General features: G+C 37.9%; 1 protein-coding gene across 5 annotated transcripts in view; it reads left to right on the top strand.

Moving 5' to 3' along the window:
- Positions 1–959: 959 nt before the first annotated feature.
- Positions 960–27,530, top strand: part of RHOBTB1 (Rho related BTB domain containing 1) — a 121,431-nt gene continuing 94,860 nt past the window's right edge. For 2 of the 5 annotated variants that reach the window (XM_012762765.3, XM_012762757.3), the window contains exons 1-2: positions 1,268–1,465; positions 15,211–15,311. The gene's annotated coding sequence lies outside the window, so the exon portion shown is untranslated. Of the gene's footprint in view, positions 1,103–1,266; positions 1,466–1,784; positions 1,918–15,210; positions 15,312–27,530 lie in introns of those variants that run through there. The other 3 variants (XM_012762759.3, XM_076010022.1, XM_012762758.3) reach the window with 3 other exon arrangements.

Below are 27,530 nucleotides of genomic sequence, written 5' to 3'. Positions count from 1 at the left end.
TATCAGAATGTTAACTCCTGGTTCACTTTCATATTACCTGCATCAAGCTCATTGCCAGCCACTTGCTGAGCACCCATTAATTACTTTAAAGAAAGAATGGATGTGGAGGCTTTGAGCAATCTTGAAATTACATCTTATTAGAAACAGAAATAGTTGAAGGAAATAGAGATATTGAAAAGGAAATAATTTCATTAAATGGCAGTTAGGACTATAAAGATTCTATGTTATCTAGCTTGTATTATTTAAACTCTTAAGACAAAACCAATTTTACTATGCCAGAGAATTGGGTTTCATAGTGTCAGCCCATTTAGATCGCTTCATTCTTATGTCAATAGAGTTTTACCCCATCTGACATCATAACTATATTACACATATAATCTACTTAATAATTCTTAGAAAGGTATTATTTCTGCTAAAAAAGATTATAGATACCTCTATCTCTTCATTATTCAAGATCAAGCAGAAACAGTAAAACTGAAGTGAGGTGTGCAGATAAATTTCTAATCTTATTTTCAATGATTGCAGACTGCCTCTCCCATAAACTTTTATGCCCGCCGTTAAAAGCTCTTCAAATTGATCTTGTTGCATCTTATTTTCACCCCTCCTTCCCATCCCAGGGGAAATGAAAAAACGAGAGTAAAAAGACCGAACGTTCTGGAGGTGAGGAGGCGCACGCAGGGGACGGCCTAAATACTCTTGGTCACTGGAAGGTCTGGATTCCTCAGGGGCGACCACACTTAGAGCTTGGTGCAGGGCTAACATATAAATGTGCAGGTTTGTAATACTAACTGTTTGATTGTAAAATTAAGTTCCTTAAACCCTTCCGCTGAAATGCCACTAACCTGGGGCTCTGAAGGGCGAACGTGCAGAGGGCTGCAGCAGTGATGGAGTCTTTGTGTAAACTACTTGAGACGACACCAAGGGATGTGAGGGCTGTGATGTCAGCAGAACCCGCAGATGGAATCGCCTGAGTGTCCATCTCCGGGCTAGAGGACGCCCCTACAAGGAGAGGCTGACCTTTGACACCGCCAGAAACTTTCCTCAGACTTGGCCTCCATGGCTGGCTGGCGTCGCGCGCCTGGCGCCCCCGCGCGTCCCAGAGGTGGGTGGCGGAGCAGGGCGGGGCCGCACGCGCCGGCGGGGCGGGAGAGGGGCCCGCGCGCGGGGCTGACCTCTCCGTGGCGCGGGGAGGCGGCCCGGGGCCCCTCCCAGATGACTGTCCCGCGGGCCTCGAGCACTGAGGGAGGGACCCGCAGCCCAGCCCCCGCCCCCTCAGGGCGGCGGCGGCCTGGACAGGAGCGAGGTGGCAGGCGGGGACAGCTGCCTGGGGTGGTGGCCGAATGGGAGAGGGTCAGGTCGGCGGGGCGGTGTCGGCTGCTGTCCCCGCGGCTTTACAAAGCCCCTGGCGCCAGCCTCGGCCGCCCGCAGGACAGAGAGCGGCCGGCGGGGCCCGCGGTGAGCCAAGGTAGCGCGGCGTGGTGGGGGCGGGGCGCGGGGTCACGGGGTCTCCCTGCCCATCTCCCCGCTCAGACTCAGGGGGGCCTCAAGGGTTTGTAGCATCCGTTTGCACCCCTGGAAGTGGGGGGATGCCCTGGTTACCTCACGCTGACCTCCTGACAGCTGCCTAGCTGCTCTGGCAAAGCACCGGGCGCCAGAGGGTGCTTGCTTCCAGGATACTTTGGGTGTTGTCAGCACCCTCCCACCAAACCGTCCCCAACACACACACACACACACACACACACACACACACACACACACACACACACACACACACACGGCGGAGGCGGGTGGCCAGAGGGATTAGAGGGATAAAGTCACTGTCAGTCAGCAGAGATAAGAATCTGAGCTGGACGTGACAACACTGGGGTCTTCTGGAAGTAGGCACAGCATCTGCGGCTCCTCCTGTCTGGCCCTCAGGTGATACGGGGTTGATTTGTCTTGGTTTGTTCTTTCTGAAAGCCCTGGGCTGTGAAAAGGTTTGGGTCAAGAATTAGACTAATATTCACTGGAGCTTTCTTTGCTGTGCTCCCCAATACCTTGTGGTGTCTGGAGGAGGGGAAGATTGGAGGACTCCTAAAAAGTTTGAATTGATATTCAAGGGAGCTTGGTTTTTTTAAACTTGTGACTTTTCAAAAAGAAAAAAAAAATGGAGATATAAACTCTCTTAGTTTGAACTGAGTTTTATTTTTTAATATATATGCATGTATTTTAAGAGAATGGATAACTGGTGATGTCGTTCAAATAATGCAGCAGGTGTGACATTGTTAGAATTTAAAACTAAGTTTACTGTATAGTTTTAGGAAAATTGACTGCTTCTTTATGTGCCTTTTTATGTGCTGTATTACTGGGAGGTATCTGTGCAGAGAATTCTGTCACAGCATCTTGCTGTTGATGAAGTCTCCCCTGATGTTGGTCACCTGACCTGGAACAGAACCCAGTATATTCTTTTTTTATTACTGGTGTTTCAGGTGTGTGCAACTCTGCTTCCTGGGCATCTAGCCTTGGTCTCTGGTGAGAAGAAAAAAAGCATCAAAAATGTGCCCTAGGCACATTGGGGAACAAGGAGGAATGCTGTAGATTTTTTTTTTTTTTACCCCATTAAAGTTTTCACATATTGGCAATTTAAAACCCAAAGCATTGTTTACCACCTGTCAGACTCACTCGGAAGTGTAAGGATTAACTAATAAAAGATTTGTAAAATGCTTCCTGAATCTAAAATTCCATAAATATGCTAAATAGTAATAATCCACCCATTGTTAAATTTATGTAGCTGCTTCTGCCATGCATACAAGATGATTTAGATGCATGTTTCCTGTCAATTAAACAATGAGTTTGGAGCAAAATAATGAGTTCAATTCACATCCTATGAAACTTTCAAATAAAATTTCTCCCATAAGGCAGCATGGGTAGAGAATCATAAAGAAAGCAACATTTCAAAAAGCCATATATGGAATGGCATTTACCTTATGGTTGGGGGAAAAGGGACCCAGTAAACTTCTGAAACTAAGAAATATTCAGCCCAGGTTCATATGTGTCTGGACAATAAACTTTCCCTAATATTTTGGGTAAGCCTACAGGGAGGACATGCAGACTTTGTGGGACAGCCTCATAGCTGTCCTCTTTAATACACGAAATATGCCTCTTGGTATTTTAAGGCTGAAGTTCAATCTGTGGTTTTGTTCATAGACAATGAAAAAAATCTTCCTTGTTACTTAGATAAATTATTGATTCTTCCAATTTCATGAGCTTGGTTTCTAAGCATCTTTAACACTAGCTATCATTTTAATATCCTGCAGATAATTGGTTTGTTCCCAGTTGATTGAGTGGCATGTTAACATTTTTCTCTTAGCATGTTTTTAATAATGTGTCATTCTTCTGTTTACTGGTATCCTAGAGTAAAACCTGTTTCTTATATGCTAATTTCAAGTATAAATACTGATATGAGTGATCTTTTTTTGTTTTCTGAAGACAACTCTAGATTCACCACTAGCAGATTAAACTGTGAGCAAAACAGTGAAGTTGGAGATGTTTTTCCTTGACACCTTCCCATGTTAGTGGCCTTTTCTTTGTATGTCCTCCACTCTCAGATGGATAGCTGCTAAATAGGCTCCTGCCCAGTATTCCAGAACATTCCCTGTGCCATTCCTTCAGGCAAGTAACTTAACCTCTGCCCTACTTTGGACTTTCCAGCAGGTTGCTGTGGGTGAAAGGGCATGAGGCGAGAAATAAAAGAGCTTGCATTTATCAAGCAGCTAAGACATATCAGGCACAATATCTCATTACATCCCTATAATAATCTTATGCAGTAGACATTGTCTGTGTTTCACTCAAGAGGAAACCTAGGTTCAAAGAAGCTCTCATGCCCAATGAGGAGCAGTTTAAGAGTGAAAGAGCCAGGATTTGAACCAAGGCAGTCCAGCACTTCCTGCTACATTAACTGAGAAGAGTGTACATTGTGGACTGAAGCATGGAAGAATTCTCCCATTAACTAATTGGCTATTTGACCTTGGATAAGTCCCTTAAACCCTCTGGGCCTCTGGTTTCCTTTCTCTAGTTTTGGATTAAATTATCTCTCAGAGATAGAAGAAACTGTTCCAGGATTTTGGTTGCCAAGCACATAAGCAACTTCTCCCACGAGATTCCAGAATATGCTCTTTCTGCCCTTTTCTCCACCCCCGTATCCTCCAGCCCCCATCATCTTCGTTTCTTCCTCCAGATCTAAGTAAATTTTACTTCTTTCAAAAGACTTTTCCTGGACACACCTCTGTTATTTTCTGTGTCAGCCCTTAGTGATCCCTCACAGGCCTGATCACAAACCAAAGTTATTTTACTTTCATCTCGGGTTATATAAGGTTATTGTTTTTATCTTCTTCTCCATCAGAATGTAGGCTGCCTAAGGCCAGAGCCCTTTTGTCTGCATTTTTTCTTTATTGTATTCCCAGGACCTAGTATGGTGACAAATGGCACGTAGCTATTGATCAATAAGTTTATTTGAATGAATAATAATAATATTTTGAAAAGCTATGTGTGAATGGCTAATGTAGTGTCCCTTCCTGGGGATAACCTCAATGAAGCATCATCGATCTTACACTGTTAGAGAGAGTGAAGCTAAATTATGAATGGAGGTCCGAATATATTAACAGAGACAACAGACACACAGACCAAAAGGACACACTGCATATATTGCAGCCTCCCTGTTTTAGAGCAGAGAAAACTGAACCTCAGAATGATAATAGTAACTTGGGTCTGGCAATGGTTTTATTGATGAGGAAAGCAAAACGTAGAACTTACAAACTGTGACTTACAAACTGGCATTCTTTTCACCAAGAGATCAAAAATCCTGAGGACCAGGTAGGGAGCTTTGAAAAGTGAGGCTTTCTTTCAGAAATTCCGAGAGCCTTAGGTTGCCCAGACAAATCCTGGGAAGCAGCATTAAAACATCCTACTGTGGATAGCCTATTTTTAAAATTTCTTCTGGCCTCTGTAAACTTCAGTGACTCATTTACTATTTTAATGATCCATCAAGCATCCTTTTAATACCTATCATTAGTTTACCAATTCTCTTTCAATGCTTGGAAGCTCCAAATGGAAAATTTACAGTGCTGAGCATTTAACACTAGTGTGACAGATTCAAGACACATTTAAAAGATGATTGATATTTTGAACTCCAAAATGTTGGTGGCTTATCTTTAAGGACTAAAATGATAACTTTTCTTCTCTAACAGAGAGAGCAATCCTTGCTAGAGTATTACATCTCATAAACAAGCAGTTCTTAAACTTTAGAGGGCATAAAAATCATCTGGAAGGCTTTTTAAAATCACAGATTGCTTGGAGCCCTTCTGCATGGTTCTGAATTAATAGGTCTGAGATTGCACTCAGAGGACTGCATTTTTAACAATACCTTTAGTGATTTTTCAATCAAATGGTCTGAAGACCTCACTTTGAAGTCCAGTAATAATTTGTGTGTGTTTTTAATTTTCCTAGATTCCTCCTGAGAAGACTTTTTAAAAAACAATGATATTTTGGGGAGGAGTTCAATGTGTTTGAATCCAGTAAATAGCAGAAATGATCAAAATTGGTTTGCTAGGTATAATGGGCATCTGTTTCCTTGTAGCAAAAGCCATACACACACACACACACATATATATGTGTGTGTGTGTACATAATTATGATATAGCTACTGGATTTGATATTGGCTACAAATCAAGAGTATTCCAAAATGTTTCTGTTGAACCACAAAAATAAATCAGTAATTAGCAATGAGTTGGCTGTTAAGTTCTGTGAAGAAATAATGCCGTCTCTTTCCCCCCAGATGCTTACATTCAGTATAGTTGAGAGATGAGGTTAATATCCATGAAATATTCAGGACAAGAGTGCAGATCAAGTATAGGATGCCCGGTTAAATCTGAATTTCAGATACACAGTAAGTCATGTTTTAGTATAAGTATGTCCTATATAATATTTTTATTTGCTAAATCTGGCAATACTGCTCAGGGAACATTTGCATTTAATGTCATTAGTTTGCAGGACTGGGGGATGTTGAGTGGTTGTTAAGCTATAAGAAAGGAATAAAAGCATTTTTCCTGAGGAAAAATGTCCAGTGGCACATTCCAACAGAACTCTCATACCATTCCTGCGGCTCCAGGTTGTCAAAGCTCTTGGAGACACCAGAGTCATCTGCAGTGGTAGACAGTAGAGGCAGACTATTCAGTTACTTAGCCTGGGCTGGGGAGGTCTGCAAGGTGACTTGAAAAAGTGGATTTCAGGTGGCCCTTGAAGAGCAGTAGAATTTAGCTGGAGTGTGTTGCAGGGGGTAGGGGCGACATCTGAAGCTGTGAGAGGAGGCAAGTTCCCTATACTCTTAGGCCTTGAAGGCAAGTTAAAAAAAAAGTCTGGATGGAAAGATTTAAATTCTAAACAGTTTAGACTTCTCAAGGTGGGAAATCGAGTGCCCTCACTGATGTGTCGCTTAGGGGAGAGAATATGATCAAACAAAGGGAAATAGTATGGGGAAATTGTGGGGGGCCCAAGCCCCAGAGACATTTGGCCCGGTGCAAGGTCTTTCATTTATGACTGGGAGGCCGTTGACACGTGGGCAACTTCTGTGAGTCCTTGTGTCCGCCTGAGCTGTGAATCGAGAATAATAATAGAAACTACTAATGGGATTGTTGTGAGGATAAAATGAAATTGTACAGTGCTTTGCACAGTGTGTGATACTGCATAAATATTCAATTAATGGTACCGAAGTATTATGATACGATACTGCTGCCCCTATTATTATTCCAGGGGGATTAGTCTCCCAGCAACCTGCATGAAACATTTTGGGGAAGTGAAAAAAAAGAGGAAAATTGTTTGGTTTCTAGATTTGGATATAGCTTTAAAATCTCTTTTCTCCAAGTCGAAATTTCATTAAAAAAAAAATGAGGGCAGGAATAAGTGACCAAAATAATATTTGTACTTTTAAGAGAATTTTAAAATAAATATATTCAATCCTTCATTATTTCTCCTAAGAGAGAATATTACGGGTAATCCAAATAATTTCCTCTGATCCAAAGCCAAGTCAACTTTTTCTTAAATTGTATGTATTACTTGTAATAGCAAATTTGCCATCTTCTTTTTTTTTTTGGCTAATATTTAAATTAATTAGCACATGATAGTTGTTTCCCACAGCCATTTAAAACAGCAAAGGGTGATGATGAGTGTATCAGAGGTAATTCACAAAGCAGCTAGGCTTCCTTGAAGTAGGTGATAGGGCTGGAGATGGTATCCTTGGGTGCTCTGAAGTCAGACTGCTCGGGTTCCAACCCCTGGTGGCTCCTCCATCTAGCTTTGTGACTCAGGCCAGTCACTTTGCTTTTCTAAACCTCAGTGTCTTCGTATTAGTGAAATAGAATTAATAATAGTCCCTACCTCAAAAGGTACAGTGTATAGAGTCCTCAGTGAGGTGCCAGGTGCACAGTAAGCACTTCTCAGCAAGTGAGAATTTCCCAGCATAGAATTCTGTGACCTCAGAGTCATAGTCATCATATTGGAATATTATTTCTTTAATATACTAGTACAGAATTTAGTTCAGGAAATCATCTAATAATACAGGAGCCATTTATGATCTTTAGTCACATCTTAATGTATTGATTTATGCAGCCAGGGCTGTTTACAGGGTTTTCCAAGCCATAGAGTACAATGTTCCTATTTCAAAGAATTTTTAGCCCCAATTTTCATTATGTGTTCCTTTTTCCTACTCATCTGTGTTCTACTTTAACAGGGTGATTGGTGCTTTTCCAAAGAGCTTTGGGTTTCAAACTGTGCATTAAAGCATGTGAACTCTAGAATTGACTTGGCTCATATGCCTATGATACAGAATAATATGGGATTGGTTTAAGGTACATTATGGTTACATGGATAGCAGTTATTTTTTATTTGGTCTGTACTAAGCACCTTGGGAACGTCTCCCACAGTGTGTTAAAGATAGTAGACTCAAAAATAGATGGAATGAATTCAATATATCATAAAATGCATTGAATTTTTTTCCTGAGTATACCTTTCCCTCACATTAGAAAAATCTACTTTAAAAAAAAAAAAGAAAATGAAAAAAAGGAAAAGATCATGTAGATATTTCAAGACTAAAGTGCTGAAAATGTGAATTTGGAGATCTACCATTACATTTTCTGGAAGAGGTGTGGATTTTAACAAGCTTGTATCTCCCTTAGGGTCTTTGCATTAGCTGTTCCCTCTCTCTAGAATGTTCTTCCCTCAGATCTTGCTTGGCCCACCTCCTCAGAGAGGTTTTCCCTAACCACCTAATCGCACTGACCTTCTATTGCATCACTTTGTTTTATTTATTATGATATATTACCATCTGATTATTTCATAATTTTTTTATCATCTACCGTCACCCCCACTGGATTAGCAGCACCCAAACATCAGAGCCAAGCCTGCATGTTTACTGTTGTTTTCCTAGTATCTACTATAGTGCCTGGCACTTAATAGGTATTCAACAAATATTGTGTCAATTCATCGAATGAATAAAGACCAAGATCTAGCTTTTCAAGATTATTCTACTGCAAAGCAGTAATTTTTAATCTTTCGGGTCACATTCACCTTTCAGAATTAAAATTTTGAAACTCTTCCTCAATAAACATTTACATGCACAATTTTTTGCATATAATTTGAGTTCATGGATCTCAAGCTAAGAATCTCAGCTCTAAAAGTATATGTATAAAATTAGAAAATGTAATTGGACTTTTGAGCTAAATATCACACAAAAAAATAATTATCATGGATGCTAGTACCTTAATGTTAATACTTTAATGGTAATCAATTATATGTTGCTTTTGGAAAATTTTGCAACCCTCCATAGGGAAAAAAAGACTATTTATAAATGTTATATATTTTATTTATACCCTGGAAAGGATTTAAGGCTTACAGAGAAAGGCTAATAAAAATATATACTGTACCACAATATAAAATATATTCCAAATAGGTAAGGAAAAAATGAGTCAAAGGAAAAAAAATAAGGCTAAAAGCATAAGATAGGGCCAAGAGAGAGATTCATACTCAGAATTTATGCCATGAAATTCAACACGCTTGCTAGAAGATAGTAACAAATTTTGTTCTCAGTTTTCTAGCAGCCAATGCAAAGGAGAAAAAAAATCAGTTATGCCTTGCAGAGGGTCATATTTTATATATACTTATACATGAATATATGCATATATGTATTTAATAGAAAACTGCTTCTTAAAAGAAGGAGGCTTGAGTATAACAATAAGAAATAAAGAGATATTTCCAATGTTTTGTTTTTGGCGTGTGCCCTTGTGTCTGAGCCTGAAATAACCCATTAAAAAACTGCTCAAAAATGACTAGCACTTTGGGTGTTTATAATTAAGATTTTATGGCTTATCGTAATTTTTGTCAGCAGTAGACCTTTGGAAAGACGCCTCATTAAACCAGTAAGGGGGGTGGTGAAGGGGGCAATGAAGACAACAGGGCTTCTCCATTCTTTACAGTCCTTATTTCTGCCTCACCCCCTCTCCATGAGCCCACCCTTTCCATTGTTACACATTCTTTAATAAAACGGCTGAAGCTGTCATTCTCCCCTTAAAGGGGCATGCTAGGACATTGACTAACAGGAGTGATTCCAGCTAACCTTGGTTTCCTTGGATAGGAGTCCATCCGGGACTTCTACGCCTCCTTTCTTTGAGAGAGCAAATACAATAACTAGCTTCTCAGAACATTATGTGGATTTGTGGCATTCTCTGAGGGGCTATAAATGGATCACATTGACAGCTTTATTTGTCATTCTTAAATGGAATGTGTTTCTTCTCCTTTGTGTTAAATCGAAATCAGATGGCATTTCTTATTTCAATGTGGAATGTTTTTACTCATAATTGCAAAAGTGCATTCATAACTGATACTATTCTAATTTACAAAATTTGTGTTTTATGATTTGGGGGGGATGGGGGTGCTGCATTTAGAATGTAACTGAGGGAAAACAACTTATGCAACATTTTAGTTTTGCCTATTTATTGAGATCCTGATACAGTTGCTAGAATTCTGTCCCCATATGGAAGCAGAGACAATTATATTGCATTTGATGACATGGATTTTAGAAACTAGGATATAAAAAGGCATACCCAGAAAAATATCCATAATCCAGACACTTAAACGTTTTTGAAATCTCATCTCTCCTTTGCCTCCCCAGCATGTCTCTGGTCCTAGGCCTCCCTTCCTCCATTTTCAGTGGCTTTTGCTCAATATACACAGTGGCAAAAATGGCAAGAATAGGATTGGAAAATACTACCTTCATGTCTTAGCGTATCTCTCATATGTTAAAGCCAATTGCTTCTGCCTAGGTGAAATTTTTCATTTAAAAATCTGTATCATTCCCATCCACCCACTACTGAATCTGAATGAGGAAGGAAACCCTCCTACTTTAATTTCTGAAGTCAATGCTCTTGTGACCCAACTTTGTGCTCCCAACTCTTTAGGATTTTAAAACTGTAAGCTATGGGTACATTTTTCTCACTGAATTTATATCTGTGTTTATTTTCATACTCATTCCAAACACTCCCATACTTTCAATGAAGTTGTCTTTGTTGAAGACCTACTGTGTGTCAGACACTGTTAGGATGCAATGTAGTGTATCAGATATTCTTTGCCTATATTTGGCCTATGGCCTAGTGGGGAAAACAAACAGTAGAAGAATGACAGAAATAAGTATGAAATGGAAACTGTTCTAAATGCTACAAAAGAGATATGAGGAAAGGTTCTGGAAAATGAGACCTAGGTGATGCATAGGTATCAACCAGACCAGGAGCACAGACAGAAGGCAGGATACGTGGAAGAACCCTCTAGCAGGAGAGAGCATGGGCCATGTGAGAGACTGCAGGAAGGATGTAGTGGCTGGAGCAAGAAGAGAGAGGATGAACTTCTTGAGTCCGGAGATGTAATCAGAGACCATCACCGTGAAAGCCTTTTTAGCCATATCAAGGAATATGCCTTTATCCTAGGACTAGTGAGAAGGGTGGGGATTTTTGTTTTTTTGGAAGGGGGTGATGTAGTTAGTTCCAACATTAATTTTATATTTTGAAGAAATATTTCTGGCTACAATGTGGAGCAAAAGTTATATCAACCAGTTGGACATTTCAGCAAAGTGATAGTGGTAACTGGGCCTAGGGGAGGAAGGATGAGGTGTTAGTGATTTCTGAAAAGTAAATGGATTTAAGATATATATCTATATAGGAGCCAAAACTGACAGGCCATCTCTGCAATATTTTTGCAGACCCCATGAGTAAGTGTCAGAGAACACTGAAAGAGGGACATGTTTATGAAGGCAGATGCTACGTTCGGTGTTGGACATGTCAAGTTTGAGATGTCTTGGGGCATCACAGAAGAGAGCAAGTAGATATGGGATCATGGGTGTGGAGCTTGTCAAAGAGGACTGATGTTGGGATATAAACTCGTGACTCGTCTTCACATTGATAGGTCTGGAGATGGAGATGATTGTTTAGAGAAAGATTATGAAGTAAGCAGAAGAAAAGAATACAGGGACCTAAGTCTTGAGAAAATCAAACCCATAATGACCCAATAGTAAAGGATGAGCCCACAGAGGATGAAAGAAGGATCAGTGAAACCCAGGGATTTCTGAGACATGGAGGGCAGAGGAGCCAGGGGGTCAGGAAGGTATGTGTGGTCACCCAGCTGAGTGGAATGAAGAAGACTGAGAAATGTTTGTTTTATTGAGCAAGGATGGAGAACTCTGATCAGGAGACAAGTGGTTTTGAATTAAAGTAAAGAGAAATTGCTAAATGATATGCATGGGAAATATAGTTGTAACTAGTTCTGTCTGTGGTCCTGCCTGTTTGAGAACATTTTACATGTTCATATTTTTTTATCTATCTTAAAACAATATTGGGGGCACAGACATGATAGAGAGGAAAGTCATTGTGATATGTTAGTGACCATGAGAAAGAGAGTGCAACTAGGGTGGATTTTGAGCATGGAAGAGTCTGAGGTTGGGAGTCTGAGTTTGAGAGAAAATTGGAACCCCATTCCAATTATATGAGCACAGCCCTACTGCTTCCTCCAGTCAATGGTGCCCTTGTGGCCAGGGTAAATAAACCAAATATTGATGAGGTAGTGCTGGCTTGCCTGCCCCACCAGCCAGCATTGCTGTGTGGAAGAAGGAGCCTGAGATGTCACAGCAGAGCTCCTGCCCGGTGACTTCTGTGTGGTGAGCTGCAGCCTCAATTTCCCTCTTTGCTCCTGCTGCAACACAGAAGTTTGAACCCACCCAGAGGAGAGACAGGGTGGAAGTCTCAGCACAGTGGGTGAGATGATAAAGCAGAGGTCAGATTGAAGTGGTGTGAGCTGCCATTGGGAGGTAAGAGAATAAAGACAAGCATCGGTGATTATTTGCAATAGTTCAACCATGAAGAGGAAGTGAGAGATTGGGTGGGGAGGCAGCTGGAGAGAGATAAGTGGCTGAGTTAGCATTTATTCATTCAGCAAATATTAAGCCATCTATATGTACCAGACATTAGGATAAGTACCAGGAAGGCATTTTGCACCCTTCATAGAAAATCTATCATAACATAAATTTATGTAATAATGTATATTCATGTGATAATCTCAAATGCTTTTTATGATCTGATTCATTAAAATAAATGCAACATTTTTCCTCAGAGGAGAACACTTACTTGGTTTTTATAAAATGGTCAAGCAAATTTGTGTTTAAAAGATAACATGTCCACCTTTAAAAGATAACATGTCCACTTTTTTTCCCCCTCACCCTCTCTCCTTTCTTTCTTTTTTTTTTTTCTTTTTTTTCTTTTTTTGTCTTCCAAATTTGGACAATCTTGATATTGTCACTTATTGTTCAGAAAATATTGTCTAAATTGGTGTTTTTAGCCCAATGTTCAGAGCCTTTTGTGATGCTATTTGACTTTTAAAAATCATCTAATCTCCTATTATTTATAGAGCACCCATAGTACTTAAGCTTTGAGTATTATCCCAAGGGAGTTAGAAATGTAAATAAAAGCAAGGATTCCCTAGCTAGATTATAAACCTCCTGAAAGCAAAGGTACTGCTGGATGTATTGCTCTTCAAAATAAAGCCAGAGTACCACAAATGTGATTTTCATAGCCGTGGTGCAGTTAAGGATCCTTGGTTTATAGAGGAAGGTGTAATGAATTCTTACTCAAGGATTCAGGAAGATCCCTGGGGGAGATGGTATTTATACTGGGCATTAAAAGATGAGTATTTCAGACAGCAGAAAGCTGCTATCCAAGGCCAGGGAGACAGGAAACTACTTTGGTGGTGGGGGGTGGGATGACAGGGGAGATGGTTTAGTATGACTAGAGAGGTTATGTGGAAAGTGGCAAATGTATTTGATCTCAGATCTTGGAAAGCTCTGCTGAAATGTTTTGAACTTCATTCTGTAGGGATCTGTTGGAGAGATGTTAGAAGTTTTCAAGTAATGACAGAAGGATGAGTTTCAGGAAAAAAAAGACTGAGATCACCAGGGAAGCTGGGAAATTATGGAGATTGGAAGCAGGAGGGCATGAGATGGGAAGCCATTGCCTGGATGGGAGATGGTGGATGAGTTTCTGAATGCTAAGGCTGGCCTTGAACATGTAGATGGGAAATAGGGCTTTTTGTGTGCAAATTGGCCACAATCAGCTGGATGCCTGTGTGGAGGGGAGTGGAAGAATGAAGATGACACCAAGCGTTGAGCCAGGGAGAGTGATGATGCCACTGATTTTAGGTATGAAAAGAAAAGTAAATTCAGGAGAGGATGGGGATGAGGCTCTAGTCCAGAAAAGCATCCAAAAGGACATAATTTAAGCTGTGGATGGGAATGAAATTGCTGCCAAGTGGAGAACCTTGTAGAAGCCCCATATTAAAGGGAAGGCAGAGGAAGAGAAGCCAGAAGTAGAAATTTCAGGGGAGTTTCCTGGGATGAGAAGTGAAGTTTCATGGAAGCCCCTCCCCCCCAAATAAAGATGTGGATTTCAAGAAAGATGCCTCATGTTGAGATTTGTTTCAATGATAAAAATCACTTGGTTGTAACATTTTCCTTTCTCTTCCTTTGCTCATGGAATGGCCCGAGGAAAAGGGCTGTGCAGCTGTCAGGATGGTTTCACATTTGGTCCACACCTCATCTTTGCAGCTCTGCCCCCTGTCACTAATGAGCAGCCACTGGCCTGGAGAAAGTGACTTGAGTGAAGAAACTCCTGTGTGTGTGTGTGTGTGTGTTAGAGGGGCACAGAAAGGGAGGAGAGCCAGAGGATTCACTAATTACGAGATATTGGGTTTATATTTAGGATTTTTCCTGATTCAAGCTTCAAGTTTGTCTCTAGGAATAATGCAGTTTTCATAGAAAAAATAACTAGTTCCAAGTAAAAGTACTGGTTGGCCCTTCAGCTTTCATACTAGGTTGTCAGTTCTACTCACAAAATAGTCCATTTTATCTCAACGTCCCTAGAGTAGGTTTTACATGAAAAATTTCTATATGAATTTTATATCAGGAAGGTAAAATACTTGGTTTCTTTGGAGGAAACAATGTATTTTTTCCTAAGAATAGCAGTTATAACAGAAATTGGGGGGGCGTATTTCACCTAAATTACCAAGATATTCGAATCTAGAGTATAACTTTAACCACTTCAAGTATGTTGACCAATATAAGCTCATATATATATATATATATATATATATCTCCCCTCCGTTTTTACTCTTAACCCTATTTCCTTATTTTTATTTATATTTAATTAATATATATATGTATATATATATTTGGAAGCCACCTCAAATCCTTAAGTTAAAGAGTCAGGGAATAAATAAATAATTTTACTGTTAACTAAATATCTTTCCACACATCATTCCATTTGATCATCAGAACAGTCCCCTTGAATAGCTGGCGTTGTTACTGAGAGAGGAGGAAAATGAGCCTTAGTGAAGTTACAGACTTCAAGTTTGCTCAGACAGATCCTGTGAGTGAGATTCAACCCCAGGTCTTCTGTCCCCAAAGGCAGCACTCATTTCAGCCTTCCTTGTTCTAACTTTCGTGGGCAAGTGGGAGATTTGTACATGGCTTGTGGTTGGCTGGAATAGCTCTCATTCTGATGAGAAATAATCCCTGACCCAAGAAACTTATATTGTTGAGTAGTTTTCTTCCTGATAATGACCCATTCCGTATTGATATCCCCTTCCTAGGTTTTGTAACAGTCAAGCAGCACATGAAAGAGGGCTCTTCATCAAGCATTCTTGATTAAGTCATGAAAATGGAATTGAAGCTTATTTTCCCCCTTCGTATGGTGAGTAGCTACTAATTTGGGTAACAGAATTGGCTTTCCTCTCTTTATAATTTTCTTATGATATTTAACAAAGACATGGAAATGCTTCTTGTGTGAAAATGGCATGACTTATGAATAATATCCTAATTTGTCTTCAGAATGTTTCATAAAAAAATAGGAATATTCCATGTTTTAGTTCAGTTGTGGGTTTTATAAATTCTAGTTGAATATGTTTTCTCTAGTTTAGAATTTGAGTCATTTGGATCTACATATGAATTTTGATCATTAAAATAACATAACTCTTCTACCCATTTTATACACATTTAAAATTCTTCAGTGAGTAGCATTTTGTGCAGAAAATTGACATGTGGGCTCTAAAAAGTCATGGCCACATGCAAGGAAGATTTAGAAATGGCCAGATTGCTGTGCAGTGGTATTTCTTCTTCCCACATGCCCTGGCTTGGATCATCCACCTATTTTGGCCTGGGCACTGTCTGTCTTTAATTGGAAAATCTTATTATCACTCTGCACGTAATTAGAGCCAAGTAAGCAAAATCAACTTTTGAAGAAAGGGCCACATTATTAAATTTTTTCCCCAGGGTATTGTGTGTAAAGGACTTAAAATGATTTGAAGTGGACAGTTTACTTTCTCCTTTGTCCACCCATAATGTTGTTAGTTATTTTCAGACTTCAATGTATTTTATTTTTCTTTATATGTTTTTATGTTCTAATGCATATTTAAAAGAAAAACTCTTTCTGTGTATAGTTATGAATATTATAAAATTTCATTTATTCCAATGAATTAGGGTGGTGGGCATATCTGAATTTGTGAGAAGGCTGAATTATAGATAACTTTTAAACAAATGTGGCTTTTATTACCTTTAACTACATATAGTAACTTCAGCAAAACATTTACAGAGTAGAAGTCCTTAAGGAGACCTGTTATAATAAATCATATGAACATTTTGTTATTAGCATATAGATTGGATGTATGTAGGAGCTTGTAAAGTGCCTGAGGTTCCTTGAAAATTATTTATTCTGTGTCTAAAAAGTGTACATAAGACTGAAAATAAATGTTTAAAACACCATATATTATCTACCTATAAATAAAGTATTTGCAAAGCAAAGGTAAACGTCAGCCCAGCTCATGAACAAATCATCAAAAGATTTTAAATTTATCGAAGCCCTAAATTAATGAGATATTATCATGTGTGCATAAATAACTTAAAGAATAAAATTTGCTGATCCTTCTCTCATGTGGGTAGTTGTGCTAATGAATAAGGATGCTATTTACACTATTAGTCCCCAAAGTAATTGCTTATTTGAAGAAGTTCTGTCTTATGGGTTTTCAGTTAATTAAACCTATTTGCATTTTATGCACACATTTCAAATTCTCAAGTCCTATTTTTCATAAGCCAGATTCAAATATGTTCACATAATAATACCTCTCATTAAGGCATTAGTCTTTCATTTTTAAAGGAACGTTCAGAATAGCCATATGCATAAAACACTTATTAATGAAATCCTATCAATATTTCAGAAAAGTCAACCCATTAAATGTTATATTGTTAGTTTAAATTTTCCTATTTGTAATGGTGATTATTATGCTGAACATACCTCCAGTCTCTAACGTTTCAGTTAGCTTAATTTATTTGATGGTTTCTTTTTTACTTTAGTTTTGCATGTCAGTTTTTAACTTCTAATATGCCTTTAGAATTATAAGCAACCTTTTTAAGCTTCATGCACATTAACTGATTGATCTTTGCCTACCCAAATGGCACAAAAATATGGAGCAAAACTTTTCTAATTCTAACACTGTGGAACAGAGTTTATAATAATTCACAAAGTCAGAGATGTTTTCAAGGGTATAGTTTTCAGGAAGTTTTCAAATATTTGACCTAGAAGTTGAGAATTAAAGAATAAGTGATACAAATTGTAAACATCATCATTACATCCAAACTATGGAAATCTTTCAGAGCTAGCCTAGCTTGGAAACATGAAAAAGATACTGAATTAAGGAGGTAGAAGAAACAAGGACAAGAGGAGGGAGCGGCCTGGAAGCTCCATGGGATCCCTGCAGTGGGCCCAGGGGTCTAAAATCAAAGAGTGTGGTAACACCAGACACTGGGAAATTCGGTTTTGAAATCATGCCTAACTAAACTATCTTTAGGTGGTTATCAAATGTTTGTCTAGGTTCAAGTTTATCTAGATATTAGAGTATATAGGTGTATTCCTCTTTGCAAGTAAGACATAAAGTGCAGAATCTGGATACATTTAACTTCAGATTCCAGACTAAGATTATATCTGAATCAAAAAAGGGCAGAGTATAGAAATAGAAAAAAGAAAAAAAGAAAGAAAGAAACGATATCTCCCATATTGTCTAATGGTTAGGAAATAAAAAAAGAAAAGGCAAGAAATTATATCCTAAGATCAGGATAAGTATGACAGTTACTTCGTTCTTTTTACGGTGTAGAATTGGACAATAATGTACTTTTGTTATCATCTTAAGATGGGATTATACTATAGGTATAAAAAGAGAAACAATTTTTGATACCCTGAAAGCTCATACATCTTATAATAAAATAAACAAATTTCATTCAATTAAATCTTATTGATTCATTTAAGCAATGATCTGTGTAAAGCATAATAACAATAGTCTCCGAAGAAGATATCATCTTCACTGGAATCGCCCTAAGGAAACATTTCTTCTCATTTAGAGAAAGTAGGGATAAAGCACTTGTATTGCCGTTTGTATAAATTTTTAATACTGAATAAAATATTAGTGTTTAGCATAATATTGATTCTCAACATAATATTCCTCCATAATAGCATGCTAATTGGTTAGAATTAAATCAGACAGATTCAAGAACGCTGAGAATAGACCTTCTAACACTTGTAATTTTTTTTCATTAGTTTCCAGAATTCCAATTAAAATGGAATTAATCAGTCTAATAAAAGACCATGGTGCAATAAAAGTTTTGTGCAGTATGTCATGTGCACCCCTTTCCCTCCCACTGTTACATCTTATGATGAGATATAAGAGTGAAGGCAAAGGGAAGGGGAGAGAGGGCAGATGAAATTCACAAGTGAATTTCAACCACAGTGTGAGTCTTCAGAGTGAGGCAGTCTACATGCATTCCAGCTCTGTAACTTACTATCTGTGAGACCTCAGGCATTTTACTTAAACCTCTTAGAGCCACAGTTTCCTCATCAGTAATATTAGTTAAATAATGCCAACCTCCTCCAGCTGTTGAGGAAGTAAAACAGAGGTTCTCTACAGGAAGTGATTTTGCCCACCAGGAAACATTTGGTAATGACTGGAGATAGTTTGGGCTGTCACAATTGGAGGGGGTGGGTGTGCTATAGGTATCTAGTGAGTAATAGCCAGGGACGCTGCTAAGTAAGTGTCCTTAGATGCACAGGACAGCCTGCCACAACAAGAGTCATCTGGCCCAAAAGGTCAATTGTATCAAGGTTGAGAAACCCTGGAGTAGAGTGAAGTAATATATGTAATGAGCACAGTGCCTGATACACAATAGCCCCCCCACCAATACATATATATATATATATATATATATATACATATATATATATATATATATATATATATATTAGTGTAGTTATGTTGTTGTTATTGTCATTATTTATTTGAGAATGAACTCCAGATCACCCACAGGGAATCAGTATTAAGTGCTGTATCTCAGTAAGCCCAACCCAGTACAGTTAGTCATGCTTGTCTGCCAAGTCATCTACTTGAAGTGGCCAATTTATAGGTGCCTTTAGGAGTAGACTGACCCACTTAATACCTGACTAGCCTAGCAGCCCCGTGGATAGGATTGTCTCAAAGTTCATGGGCCATCATTTAATGTGTATCTTCCAGAAATTAGATGAAAACAGGGGAAGCCATATAAAAAGTAACTTACAGTACCAGGTGGCTGTTACTTCTTAACATCTGCTGTTAATAATGCATCAGAGGTCTCCTAATGATCATGCTTTACTTTATAAAATAAACTGATGTTTGGGCAAATGGCTAGGAAATATGGTCTTCTGGTTAACATAAGCTCTTGATTAACTGGTTCTATGGTACATAAATATTGTTGATTTCAAAACCAGTTGAATGCAACAAAATAGTTCTGACAATGTTAAACTATTTTAAGGAGGGAAAAATCATGCTTAACGCAAGAGTTTTGAGGTCAGGCAGAGCTGAAGTTGCATTTCAGCTTTATAACCTTCAAGCTGTGTGACCTTTGATAATTTACCTAACTTGTCTGAGCTCAGTTCCCTCATCTGTGTAATGGGCATAAAATTACCTCATAGGGTTCTTGGGAGAATGAGATGTGAAGGATTGGCATATATTAGCAGGGAATAAATGGTAGCAGTTATTATTTTAATCATCATTATTCCTTTGACTCAAAAGCAATTCTGGGGACCTTGCATTGCCTTGGGATTAATATCATGGCTTTCTGTTCTCATTGTAAAGAAAAACTGTGATGTTAGGTACTTTTCACGGACATAGAAAGCTCAAATTACATCCATTGCCTCAATAAACAAAAATCTTAGACTTGCTTCCATAAAATTTATTTAAGAAGAAAAAAAAAGACTTACATATTAAACATGAAATTTCCCAGTGAGGATTTTTTTAAGGAAAAGGTAGGCTTCCAAAATGAAAGAATGAATGAATGCACATCTTTCTAGCATATTTTAATGTAGTTGATAATTCCGTTTTTAATTAGCCACCTAACTATAATTCATTATAATTTTCCCTAGGTGAGTGTAGTAACCTACTTCAGAGAGGGAAGTGACTCTCTGAATGGGCACCCTGTGAATTTTGACAATTTTTCAGCCCTAATTTGTTCAAAGCCTGAAGAGTTCAAAAGATAGGGGAAAGAGCTAGCTCTGTTTCATAACCTAATCATTACAACTGCCAGGAAGGTAGAATATAAAGCTAAATTTACCTTTCATTGATGTCTTTACTTTTCCATTTTCTTTATTCCCTAGAGAAGACCCAAGCTTTTGTGTGTTCCCATCATTCATATGTTTTAAATTTGAAAATAAAACACTTACAATTAATCCAAACTATGGGTCCCATCAATTTTCTTGGTGATATGCTTTCTTCTTAACTGTTCACATTTCTCCAACTTCCACCTCCTGAGAAGCAAAGGACTGAAGGGTACCTAAGAGGACCATCTCAACATCATAATAGGCACTTGCTTAATTCTACAATCCAATGTTAAGAAGGAAAAATTTTAATCTATTCCTTAGCAATAGATGTTTGAAGTTCCCAAACTTTAATGGTTATTTTTTTACATATGTTCAGTTAAAAACATATTCAAGCTTACCATTTGATGCTGTGGAAATTGAGTTTTTTAAATTGAATTTTTTCTCCCAACTAGTTTTAGTTTTGCGTAGTTACTATGTATTTGCATTTAATTTTAAGCTCTATCATTAATGTCTGGCTCATATTCATTAAACCTATGCAAGGAGATTTGAAGTATTTTAATTAAGCTAATTGACCTCTTTGCTTCCACCTTTGCTCCCTATGGTCTATTTTCAATAAAATATAAGTTGGATCATTTTGCTCCTTTGAATCTTTTTGACTCAAAATCCTACAGTGACTCCCTGTTTCATGGAGTCAACCCAATGATGACTTCCCTGGACTCATTCCCTTCTGGTTCCTCTCTCCTCCATTCTACTCTACTCCAGCCACTCTGGCCTCTTTAGAATTCTGCCAGCACAACATGGTATGTTCCTGCCTCAGGACCTTTGCACTTGCTATTTCCTCTCTCTGAGACACTCTTCCCCCATAAATCCACATGACTTGCTTTCTCACTTCCTTCAGGTCTTTGTTCAAATGTCACCTTCTGGCCAGGCGTGGTGGCTGTGTGGTGGCTCACACCTATAATCCCAGCACTTTGGGAAGCCAAGGCAGAAGGGTCAATTGAGGTCAGAAATTTGAGATTAGCCTGAGCAAGATCAATGCTTCATCTGTACAAAAAATACAAAAATTAGCCTGGCATGATGGTGCATACTTCTAGTCCTGGCTACTTGGAAGTCTGAGACAGAAGGATCGCTTGAGCCAAGGAGCTTGAGGTTGCAGTGAGCTATCACAATGCCACTGTACTCTAGCCCAGGAAACAGAGCAAGACCTTGTCTAAAAAAAAAAAAAAAAGAGTCACCTTCTCAATAAGATCTTCACTGACCACCCTTCTGAAAATCTAACCCTTCCCACACTTCTTAATTCCCTTTCCTGATTTATTTCTCTCCATAATACTTGTCACCTTTTCATAAATTATATACTTTACTCATATTTATAGTCTGTCTCCCTGCCCTGGAACATTATCTGCATGAAGGTAGTGATTTTTGCTGGTTTTGACTGGTGTATCCCAAACACCTACTCCAGTGCCTGATATCCCGCAGACATTTGACATATATTACATACATTGAATTTAAGTAGAATTACACCCTAATTGACCTCATTCCTTTTCCCTCAAAGCCTTAATCTTCCTTCTATTGGCTGTATATTCTGGTGCTCTGCCCTTATTGTAGTTCTTTTAGGAAAACTTTGATCCCTCTACCCCCCTGGCTGGATTTAGGAAATGGCAAGAACAGTTTCACTGTGTTTTCTTTTGACCATTGGTGAGCTTTAACTGGGATGAGTTTGCGTTTTAACCATATTCCTTTTTCTGTTATTTTTCCTAATGGACAAGGACACTTTTATCACCAAAATGGTGAATTTACTGGGGGATAAATTAGATTTCTGATCAGAACACTCCTGGGTGAGTCCTGAGGCAAAAAGAGGGAAATACAGATGGAAATACCAAGCTCCATAAATAGTTAAATGAAAGAAAATGTGAGGATTAGTTTCCCTTGAACCTAGGTACACTTTTCCTAGCACACATGTTCCTAGCATAAACATTAGAGCCTTAAACCTGATTCAGGAAAACACCTACCTCCTGATGACAAGAAAGCCATAAACATAGTTCATGACCAACGATTAATCACTGTTTGTTATGGCTGGTGACGCATGATACATAGGGGGTGATTTGGCAATATTTCAAACCTCTCCAGCCAGCTATTTATCATTTCATAGTAGAAGAAGAGGAGGTATGTCTGTGTTAATGGCCTCTATAAAAGGAAGTGAGTAGAGAAACATCTGATGTGTCTTATCATTGAGAGTCAAAGGGACATTGACAGTGTTAAAAATGTGCTGAGTGGATTACAGGTTTTGTACAAGTAGGTCTTCTAAATAACAAGACTCTATGAAAAAGAAGGAAAGGTAGGAGAAGAAGAAAGGAACTATGGTCTATGTTGCTTAGGTCTCTCTTGTGCCCTTGAATGACATTTCTGCATTCGGGCTGAGAAACAGAAGCTTGATTTATCTCTGGAGCCCATAGCATTTGAGCAGCGCCGTGGCCCTGAGACCTTGCAGATTCATGGGCAGACAGCTGTCCCAGCACAGAAGGCTCACACTGCAGATCGTTTTGATGCAATATGCAGAGACCCAACACACTCTCCCAGTTTAACATTACTTCCTTATCTCAATCTATAACTTAGAATAAAGCAAAGCCCAGAGCATGTTAATAATTTCTACCTGATTAAAAAAAAATCAAACCTATGTTCCCTTTGTAACTATTATGTCTATGTAAGTGAAGGACATAAAGCCCTTTGGGAGAAGACTTTAACAATGAGGTTGAGGATGTGAACAGCCAAAAATTTTGCCTTAGAAATGGTGGAAGTGAGCCACTGGAAAGGTTTTTTTAACATAGCCAATAACTAATGTGATGCTTTGCAGAATTCTGAAGACACCATTAAAAATTAAATAAAAAGCCTCAGCTCGGTTTTGTGTATGCTTCAATAGGCAAAAAGACATATTTAATGCAGAGGGTGTTGAATCTGAATTAGTACAAATATTATTAATTTAATGTTCATACTGCATTTTATGGCTTATAAACTGCTTAGCAATAATTTTATACACTTTTCCTCACAGCAGCACAGTAAAATATATCAGCATTTTATTTTTCGCATTTTATAGATGAGGCAACCTTTAATAAGTGATCTATTTCTTTCCTGTGCATATTGGTTAACTGGTAAATGATTAATTTATGTCTATATGAACTTCATCATGCAGAGTATTTATTTTAGTATGAGTCAGTATTTATTTTACCCGCAAAGCATTACAGTATCCAATTATATATGCATGTTTTAAAGGCAGTAAAGCAGCCACCAGTAGTTAATGCAACATTAAGTCAGAGATTTTAAATCCACAGTAAATTCTGTGTTCGGGTATTTAAATCAACCATTCCCCTTTCTCCCCCTTGGTTCATGTGGGTGATAAATGGTCCTTCTATAAAATGACCATGTGGCCCCTGGGCAGTGACACAGAAAACATGTATTGAGATTTTCCGAATTTAAAATATTTACAATAAAATACAGAACCAAAGGGTGTATATTTACATTTGGTGAGAGTGGAAGAGGAAACAAATGTGAACAAATGTATCTGCCCAGGGAATGACTTGTGACTGTGAGGCTTCTTTCTTGGTCTCTTCCTTCTTTCTTTTTCTGCCATCATTTCTTCCTTCCATTTTCTTTATCAATTTTTGCATTTGTAAAATGGTTGTTTTGGCTGCTTTTATGGAGGAACATAACTAACGACACATAAGTGATATATTAATACTAAGGTTTAATTAAAAGGGCAATATCCCCTACAACTATCGTTTGCATTATTTCTCCATATTGCATTATATTGAGCTTTAAGTAAAACTGCTTCTCTCGATGTGTGTGGTACTTAAAGCCCCAGGTTCTCAAAATGCTCCCTAAGCACTGACTCAGCTAATAACCTTCTAATATAATTCTCTTACCTTAATCCTACAACAATAGAAGGGAAAATCACCAAAAAGTTCAGGCATTTTATTCTAAGGCAATTTTTTTAATTAATTAGAAATGTGCTTTCTTTTCATAATTTATAATATATAATTCTCCTTAATTTTCAGATCTCAAGGCTCTTAAATTTAACCAATAAATCTAAGATTTTAAAAATTTGTTTTGAAGAAGTCCTTGCCCTAATTCCACATGCAAAAGTGTCTGGTGAAATCTAAATATTGGCATGTTAGCTGAGCTGTCAAAGGCAGATGATTTAAAACACATTATGTGTGCTGGGTATTTAAACTCTTCCAAAATGCAGAAATTCACTTTCAAATGTAAAATGTATTTTTGAAACCTAGGAGTACTTACAAATCAGGGAATGTTCTGATATGAAATTTATGAAAATACTTTTATTATTAAAAATTTTGTACATATTGAAATATAAATTCCATTACATTATATAAACCAATTAGACAACATATTATGAGGTAATATTTTTAAATTTGTGTGATTTGCTATCAGGTCAGCTTAATCAGGGTATAGAAATTTTTAATAATGAATTTTTTAAAATAAGGAGAATTACTGTAGAGGAATGTCACTGAAATATTCTCCCCAGACTTCTTGCTTAGAGATCAGCTGTAAAAGGAGCAAGAGGAGTCAGTACTCCAGTGTGCAATTTCCTAACTCAGAGTTATTGATCCTTGAATGGCCACTGTGTATTATTTTCATATAACAAAGACTTTTATTATATTAGGTCATTCAATATGGAATGTCAGATTTCAATCAAAATATTAGTTTATCATATCTCAAACAAGAAGCAGTACAATTAATCAAAGTATGCGCCTAAATTGTCAACACAGTTTTGCCATCTTAATGGTAGCTTGTTTGTGCCAGCCATGAAGAAGCCTGGAGAGTGAATGGTGATGAAATCAAGAAGGGCATTTTCCACAGCTTGTTGAGAATTGAATATTTTTCCTCGCAAGAAATGGTCCAAAGCCTGAAAGAAGTGGTAGTCATTGGTGCAAGGTCTGGTGAATACAGTGGATAACAGAGAGTTTCCAAGTCCAGCCTCTGTAGCTTGAGCGGCATTGTTTGTGTGGCATGTGGTTGAGCGTTATTACCTTGCAAGAGGATTGGGCATCTCTATTGACCAATTTCTGCTGCTCAGTAGCAAGCATCCTCATCATTTCATCCAGTTGGCTGCAGAACACATCCACTGTAATCAATTGACCAGGTTTCATGAAGCTGTAGTGGATAATACCAGCGCTGGACCATTGAACAGACACCATTAGCTTTTTTTAATGAATATTCGGTTTTGGACTGTGTTTCAGCACTTCATCTTTACCCAACCATTATGCCAAATGCTTGTGATTGTCAAAAAGAATCGATTTTTCATCACATGTAACAATATGGTGTAGAAATGGTTTGCCTTTATGTCGTGACAGCAAAGAAAGGCAAGCTTTGAGATGATTAATTCATGTGGTACCTACCTATCCAGCTTTTGTACCTTGCCCATTTATTTCAAATGGTCCAATACTGTTGGAATGGTAACATTAAACCTTGCTGCAAATTCATGTGTAGCTTGAGATGGATTCACTTCCACTTACAGCTTTCAGCTTATCATTATCCACCTTGGTCTCAGGTCGCCCACATGGCTCGTTTACAAGATTAAAATCACCAGAATGGAACTTCTCAAACCATGGGTATACTGTTCATTCATCAACCACATTCTTCCCACTTTGTTGATATTTTGAGCCGTCTGCACAGCACTGGTTCCATGACAGAACTCATATTTGAAAATAACGTGAATTTTTGAGTTATCCATGGTTTCACAAAAATAGCTCTAAAAAATATTTTGAAAGATAATCACAAGCCAAACCATGCACTTGAAAGACTGAGGATATATCTTCACAATAAAAGTAAAACAAGAAGGATCACAGGAAATGTCAGAGATATCAACTGTCAAACTTAGTACTTAAGAAAATCAGACATTTCAAATGTAATAATGACATGTATTAATAACCTAATGTATATCAAGAGGGAGATTTCAGCCATCTTGCTTTCTGTTATAAAAATAGAAAAAAATATACACATAATCAAGAGAAACATTTCAAATATTGGAGTATAAATTAAATATATAAAGTCTAGAAATTTCATCCTTTTAAAAAAAATCTTTCCACCTAATAAAATATCCTCATGAAATGCTGTTACAGCTTTCCTTATGTGCTGCAGTTCCAGTATCTAGTATCTCCAGCCTTTTCCCAGTCCAAGACTTTTTTGATGGCATTTATTATTCCCATTTACATTTTTTTTAACCTACACTGCAGCTTCTAAATTGGTTATATCATTTTCCCATGAGAATTTTGTATCCTTCCTTAGCCTTATAGGAACACTGTGGATTTATGGCATTTTCTGGTGCAACAATGAACTGAATGGGCAGGGAACCAGATAAGAGTCCCTTCCACTTCCTCAATTCCCACCATCCTCTCCCAGATGATGAGATGCAAGTGAGCATCCCATTATTGTAAACATTGAATTGGGCTTGATTCCCAATTTCTCAGTTTTGTAATCCCAGAAACCATTATTACGGCATTTCTGTTTTCATTGATTGTCGTCTTTGTATATAATTTTGTTAGCTTTTGCCAAAATAAAACATTTCAAAACGGGATTCTTATATGGGAAAACTGAAAAATAATGTTCATGCTCAGTAAAAACACTGTGTTTCCTTTCAAAATACAATCAGGTATTTGTGAATTTTCAGAACAGCATATGGAGAATGTTGCTAAAACTCAAGTCTTCCTTCTCAATAAAGTCAGCACAGCATTTACACAATTATTACCTATCATTTCCTTTCAAGCTAATAAGCAGTGTTTCAGCTTAAAATTTCAGCATTTAGTCTACACATAACTTAAAACTCTTATGAGTAAACATGCTTATCCATCAGAAGTTAGTTTATTCCATAGTGGAGGTGCAGAAAAGGGAGATTAAAAGGCCAAATGTGGGTGGTGTCTTGTCACCACTTGATAGAATAAGAAGATCCCGGTTCAGGAACACAAGTCTCTTGACCATGTAATAAATGTGTCCCTGGAGAGAGAAAAATGCATTAGGTTGTGATGGCTTTAAAACATCAGCCATTTACACTTTCCAACTTATTCCGCTGGTTCTGAACCCAGACTTACTCAGCAATCAGTTAATTGATTATAAATCTTCTTCCCATATGATTAGCTTTATATCTATAGCTACACCTGTAGGGAAAAATACAGTCATCTGTCAATATTAGCTTGATGGATATATTTTTATTGTAAATTAATACATTGGCATTCTGCTATAAGGAAACATTTTAATTAAGGTGGATGTTATCAATGAGATCATTTTAAG

The sequence above is a fragment of the Microcebus murinus genome, chromosome 14 (assembly GCF_040939455.1).
Source record: "Microcebus murinus isolate Inina chromosome 14, M.murinus_Inina_mat1.0, whole genome shotgun sequence".
In the NCBI taxonomy this organism is placed as follows: domain Eukaryota; kingdom Metazoa; phylum Chordata; class Mammalia; order Primates; family Cheirogaleidae; genus Microcebus; species Microcebus murinus.
Note: the sequence above shows the minus strand (reverse complement) of the source record. Positions and strands in the feature narration are given on the sequence as shown.